Source organism: Canis lupus, chromosome 38 (assembly GCF_048164855.1).
Source record: "Canis lupus baileyi chromosome 38, mCanLup2.hap1, whole genome shotgun sequence".
NCBI classification, from domain to species: Eukaryota; Metazoa; Chordata; class Mammalia; order Carnivora; family Canidae; genus Canis; species Canis lupus.
Window position 1 is genome coordinate 6,346,106 of NC_132875.1, and position 7,155 is coordinate 6,353,260.

Sequence of the window (7,155 nt, forward strand, 5' to 3'; positions counted from 1 at the left end):
TAACAATGACTTTCTTCGACCAGGCTCCCTATGGTCACTTCAGGAATGTTCTCGCTTCAAAAACTTACAAAGCATTTACTCTGTTTGCTGCTGCCCAGTCCGTGTGTCAGGAGCCATACCCAGAGTTCCTCTCTAGGCAGGGTCCTTAACCTGTTTCATGACTTGCTTCCTTGCCCCTAAGCTCCTCTTTCTTAAGTTAGTGGCACCTGCCTTGCAACTGCCTGAAACAACTGGGCAAGGCTGAAATGACATCTTGGTTGGCCTGAGATGTCTTAGTAAGAGGCCACTGAGACAAGGCCAACAAGACTTGTCTCTTGCTATTTATGCTATTAAAGTAGTTGGCTTTTCAATATCTCTAGGGTCCCAAATTCTAGACTCTCCCAACCGTTCTTTGCTTTCAAAACCAGTAGATTCTGGTCTGAGCTCCTCTCTTTCTAGGTATACCTAGCTAAAAACAGCAAGAGGCAGCTACCTCAGGCCTTCTGGCTCATTCCAACCACGTGTTCTAGAAATCCTGGCATAGCAGGAACTGTATCTGCCTTTCACGTAACCACAGAAATAGTTCTACCAATGTTTTGCCCACGCATCAGACGATAGTCCAGCCTTTCAGCCAGTATTATTGCTCCCTGACCCTGTACTATGCATCTACTAAGCCAATGCCTATGTTTTAAGTGTTTATTTTTTACTTTTTGAAAGATTTATTTACTTTAGAGAGAGAGCATGCATGAGAGCTTGAGCAAACAGAGGGGAAGAGGGAGACGAGAATGCTCTAGCAGACTCCCTGCTGATGGGGGAGCCCAAAGTGAGGGCCTTGATCCCTGGACCCAGATCATGCATGACCTGAGCTGAAACCAAGAGCTGGCCACTTAACTGAGTCCCCCCCAGATGCCCTCTTAGGTGTTTATTTTAAACAGCATTCCACTTCAAGGTACCAATTTCTGTATCACTCAAGGTCTGTTAATCTGGTTTATGAAATAATTCCAAAATGCAATGACTTGAAAACAGTAGAAATTTATTTACAACTTACCTAATGGTCCAGGGACTTCTAGGTTAGAGTGTTCAAGATCTGTGGGGCCAGGGTGGGGAAGAGGGACCTTGGCTTCACATAGTTACTGAAGGACCCAGGGTGCCATCTTCAACACATGGTTTCCAAGGATGCTCTCAGTGTCACCCTGCTGGTCATCCAGAAAAGAAAAAAGACCAAGGAGGTGTAGTGGGTGGGGCATGGAAGTTACACGGCCATACCGAACTGCAGCTCAGTTAGTTAACTAGGAGTGCAAAGTATGCATTTTGGGACATAGCTAGCCATCTCCACAGATGTCCTATTAGGGGTTCCCAAAGAAACAGAATCAATAGGATATATTATGTAGACAGAGTGAGGTAGAGAAACAGACCAAGGTTTTAAGGAATTGGCTTATGCAGGTCTGGAGGCTGGCAAATCTGGAATACACAAGTCAGCCTGGTGGGCCGGAAATCCAAGTTAAAATGGGTGTGCAGTCTTAAATCCAAAATCTGAGGGACAGAAGGCTGGAAACTGGGGCAGATTTTCGATGCTGCTCTTTTGAGGAAACTTTCTTTTTATTTGGGAAACCCCACCCTGCTGTTAAGGCCCTCACCTGCTTGGATGAGGCCCCCTTTTTTCCTTTCTTTCTTTCTTTCTTTCTTTCTTTCTTTCTTTCTTTCTTTCTTTCTTTCTTCTTTCTTTTCTTTCTTCTTTCTTTCTTTCTTTCTTCTCTCTCTCTCTCTCTCTCTCCTTTCTCTCATTTACGAGAGACATACAGAGAGAGGCAGAGACATAGACAGAGGGAGAAGCAGGCTCCCCACAAGGAGCCTGATGCGGGACTCGATCCCAGGACCCCAGGATCATGACCTGAGCTGAAGGCAGACGCTTAACCCCTGAACCACCCAGGTGTCCCGAGGTCCCATTCATATTAGGGAAGATCATCTGCTTTACTCAAAGTCTACTGATTGTTTATCACATCTGAGAAGTACCAGCACAGTAATTTCTAGAATGGTGTTTGACCCAGCTGCTGTGCACTGCAGCCTAGCCAGGCTGACCCGTAGGATGCCCCTCCACAGATACCAGGCATTACCAGTGGTTATTTTGGGACAGGTAGTAAAAGAAGGGACAAGAGGACAGTGCTGAGGAAAAAGACATGGACTTTTGCTATTTACATATCTTTATAAATATTTGATTTTTATCAAGCAAGCGGGAAGCCTGCTTCTCCCTCTGCCTGTGTCTCTCTCATGAATAAATAAATAGACTCTTTAAAAAGAAAAACAAAAGCCAGGTATTCAGTTAAAGTGGCATTCTAAGATAAAATTGAGGATGTAGCAAAGTCTCAAGAAAGAGCAGGGGCTGCAGAGGACCCGGAGGAGAGATCTAGGCAGCAGAGGGCAGGTGACAGGGAGGAGGAAGGGCTAGGCTGGTGGAGACGTGCAACAGGAGGAAAGATGTGGAGGTGACCAGAAAGGTGAGGGGGACCCTCCTGGGGCCACCACTCTTTTTCTCTTATTTTTCTTTATTTTTTAAAAAAGATTTATTTATTTTAGAGAGAGAGGGAGCATGCATGCATGAGTGGGGGAGGCACAGAGGGAGGCGGGAGGGGGGGGAGAGAGCACAAGCAGACTTCCTGCTGAGTGCAGAGCTCCGCCCTGGGCCTGACCCTGAGATCACAACCTGAGCCGAATCAAGAGTTGGATGCTTACCGGACTGAGCCACCCATGGGCCCCTTTCTCTCCTATTTTTAAGGTTGGTCGTTATGTCAAGGGAGCAACAAATCTTTTTTATTGTTTTTGTTGTTTTCATGGAGGCTTGAGGAGTGAGAAGGAGAGTCCAGTAGGAAAGGGAAAAGGTAACACACCTGCCGGGTGTCTACAAGGTCTGTGTCTTATGCTCAACCACAGGGAGCCCTCCCACTGGCCCCGTTACACCCATTCTAGAATCCTCGGTGTGTGTGGTCCGTTCTCCCTCCCTTGCTCAGTGCAGGGGACAGGTGGCTCCAAGAGCAAAGCGCGTCACCCCCTAGACCAGCCAGCGGAGCCAGTTACCATCACTAGGTGGCGCACGCCCCCAAGCAATAGGCGGAGCAGGCCCTGCCCTAAAAGTTAGAAAACTAGAGAAAGCAAACCCATACAACAAAAAAGGAATTCAAGAAAGAGCTCAACAGATTCAAATACCTATCGCTTTTTGAAACCTTGACCACCAAGTTGCTTTATCCTGTACCCCAAAACTTGAGGCTGGGTGGATATTGGTCAAGATAGAAATATCCCTGCAGCAGGTGGTAGCAAACAGCGAGATACAGAATAAGAGGCTGACGGCCCAGCAAGGACCTGATGATGGCTCCCACAGGCAGCCCATCTCCACCTCGGATGGCCTGAATCATCATCCATACAGCTTAATATTAGTAACCTACTCAACAGCCATTTTTCCCTTGTCCTAGGCTAGCAGAGCCCTGATTTTGCTCCAGTGTCTAAGTCCCCTCACATAATTAGGGCAAGTCACGAGCCAACCAGATTTCTTATTCCCCTTGGTATTGATGGGTTTGGGGATGGACATGTGACCCCAATCCAGTCGGTGAGCACTGGAGAGGCCGGGTATCTTCTAGGAAAAGATGCCCCCCCCCTTTTTAAAGATTTTATTTATTTTAGAGAGAGCGAGCGAGCTGGGGGAGGAGCAAAGGGAGAGGAATAAGCACACTCCATGCTGAGCCCAGAAGCCCATGCGGGGCTTGATCCCATGACCCTGAGATTGTGACGTGAGCCGAAATCAAGAGTCAGACCCTCAACTAAGTGAGTCATCCAGGCGCCCCAAGATTTCCTACTTAAAAAAATTTAATTTCTGTTGTTTAAGCCACTCGGTTAGTGGTACACTATTGGAGCAGCTCTAGCAAACCAATCCAGGAAGCCAATGGAGAGTTTTGAGCAGAAGAGTTGCACAATCCGGCTTACTTTTGCTACGTTACAAAGCGTGGAATCAAATGGACCAGTTAGGCTGCTGATGCAGTAAGCTCCGGGGGGTGTGGGGGGGAGGTGCCCACTGGGGGGGGGGGGAGGTGCCCGCGGGCCACAGCAGTGGTTTAGGTAGAGGCAGTGAGAAAGGCAAAGCCCAAGAGAATATGCTGATTGCGTGGGTGTGAGGAGTGTGGGCGAGAGGAACCAAGGGTGCCTGCATCTTACTCATCTTCAGCTTGTGGGGCCTCCCCTCCTCCTAGGTACTCTTGTCATTTTGTGTTGACATCTCTTTTTCATTTAAATAATATCCCCCAGAAATTGGTCTTCTTCCTTCACAGTCTATAGATTCTCCTCATAGATCACAGCCAAACCTATGACTTTGTCACTGGCATTTCGATGACTCCCTGATACATGGCTCCATCTTTGATCTGCCTTCTGAGTGCCAGAAACACACCCAGACGCCATCAGGCATTCCCGCCTAGCTATCCTACAAGCTCCTTTCATTCCTTTTGTCTAAATGGAATCATTATTTCCCCCCCAAAGTGTGCTTCTCTTCCTATATTCCCTTCAGTGTACCTGGGAAGTTCAAATGTGGCTTCAGCTTCAGATCTAGGGGCTTAAATAGTGTTGTCAAACTCCCTTCTCCCTCCCTGCTCCCTCTCTGCTCCCCCCCCCCCCCCCCATATCTCTGCTCTACTTCTGTATGTTTATTGGATTTATTCTCTGGTTCTTTTATATTCACCAGAAAAAAATGGTGAACGGTTTGAGCCTATGTACTCAGAGCTTGTGATCCAAAAGCATGAGAGGCCTTCGCTTTCCTTTGATGTCCTTATCAAATATTAGAGTAGTTCCTAGTTGGTTTTGTTTGGCCCACATGCCCAGTCTGGAGCCCAATTACGGGGCCAGGAAGATAGAGTACTCTAATTGGCTAGCCTTGGTTCTATGCCCGTCTTCAAGGGGACAATGTGAATGACACGACATACCACACGGAGCAGGGGAAGTATGGTTCCCTAAAGGAAACTGTTACCGGAAAAAGGAATGCCAACAGTAACAGGGGACCTAGACTCCAGTCAGACACCATTATATTCACAGTGATTCAAAGGATTACTTAGAACACTTAATTTTTATGTGTTCACTTGTCTATTTGACATCTACTTCCCTCACCCAGTTGGAGCTCATCAAAGAGTGACTGTGTCTTTTTGGTGATCACAGCATCCCCTGGCACACAGTAGGTGTTCAGTAAGTATCCGATGAATGGTTGGCCTCCTAACCCATCCAACACCCTGCCTTTTCTAATCTACATCCACCCTGCCACCAGAGTGATCTTAAAATGTCAATCTGATTGTGCCATTTCTCTGCTTGTAATCACTGGCAAATTGGGAGATTTCAAAATTCCTCAGGTAAATCATGGATAGATAGACCTCATGTCTATCAGTCATGAGGCTTGTCAGTTCTCCATTCCTCCCTAATGCTCCAGTCAACTTCAACTATCTACTGTTTCTTGCCTGCTTACTTTTGTTATGTTATTCTGTCTCCAATGCTTTTCTTCCAACCTTTTCTCTGCCACTTCCAAAAAATCCTTCAGAATTTGGCTGTTGCCAACTTTTGGAAACCGTTCTTGGATCTGTTAGACATCCTCCTCTGTGCTCACAAAACAATACAGTGTTCCTCTCAGCCTACGTTGTTGATTTATTCAAATGCTGCCTGTCTATATTCTAAGCTCCTCGAAGGCAAGGGTTTAATACTAACTTTTGCTGACCAGTACCCAAAATCCTCCCCAAAGAGAATCAATGGTTTCTTTCTCTATTCGTAGCTACTTCTATGGCAGTATACATCACAATCATCAATGTGGCTCATCCTTCTGGAGGATACTGTATCATTAATCCCTGCACCTGCCCTGGTGCTGCTGGGTTGCTCTGCCCTAAAAAGTCAACTGCGGAGTAGAATCACATGCAAAAATATTAAATGTACTCCAGACACTTTTAACTTAAAACATACAAATATACACCCATTCACTATTGTTTGGAGTCTCACTATTTTTGTGTGTTGTATGTGTGTGTGTGTGTGTGTTGGGAGGGGGTTGGGGTTTGTTTTATTTTGGTTTCTTGGTTTTGTTTTGATCATGACTGGCTCATTTATTCCAAAGAATTATTATTTGTTTTCCATGAATACTTTTTTAGCAGTAACACAAAAGAACCAAACATTTGCAAGTTTTTAAAAATTGGAAGAATTCAAATAGAACCTGTAATGACAAAAATCCCATATTTTACGGTGGATGCTTTCCAAAGATAAAATGTTTATAAACCAAAATGTATCATCTCTGATTTCCAGTTTTGGTTTCTTTAATGTGGAAAATGAACTGAAACACTAAGAAAGGACAGAAGGGCTGAATCTTTCTACATTTTTACTACTTTTTTCAGGTTCTGTTATTTCACCCACAAATACGTCAGAGCAATTATTTTTAGCAACTTGCTTTTATTGAGTCATTCCAAAACATTCAGTTTTCATAGATGCAATTCTTTTTGCCTTCACATTTCATTGATTTGCATAATATTTAGTCAATTTACATGATTAAAATTAACAAAACAAATAGCATTCTGCAGTCACGGGTGGGAGCTGGCGGACATAAGCATGGCTAAGAGCATTCGATACACTGTGAACATAAGCGTGGCTAAGAGCATTCGGTGCACTGTGAGCATCAGTCAGCATGCTCTGCAGGGGAGCAGAGAGGATGCAGAGGAAGGCCTGAGTAAGAGGGGGTTGGATACAGGACCTCTGACTATTTACCCCATTTTCCAGATGAGGCAGCTGAAGCTTAAAAAGAACTGGCCCATTTTTAATAAGTTTTCATATATGAAAAACTCAGAGATACAGAGAGGAGAAAGAACCTGGCCGTCTAAAGGTCAAATAAAACTTATTAGGAGGTGGTACTTGAAATGAGTCTAGAAGGGGACAGGAGGAGATCACACAGGTAAGCAGGGGAATATTCCAAGCAGAGAAAACAAGGGTGATAAAGTCCAGAAAGACTGTAAAAAATGAAGAATTCTCAAAATAAATTCTGCTGGAGTCTAGGTTTATCAGGGTATGAGGGGGCAGCAGAGATCCACACTGAGATGCTTTTCTGTGCCAAAGAGTTTACTCAGAGGCTCCTGGGAGCCACTGGACCACTTTCCTTGAAGAAGAACACAGTTAGACTTCTTT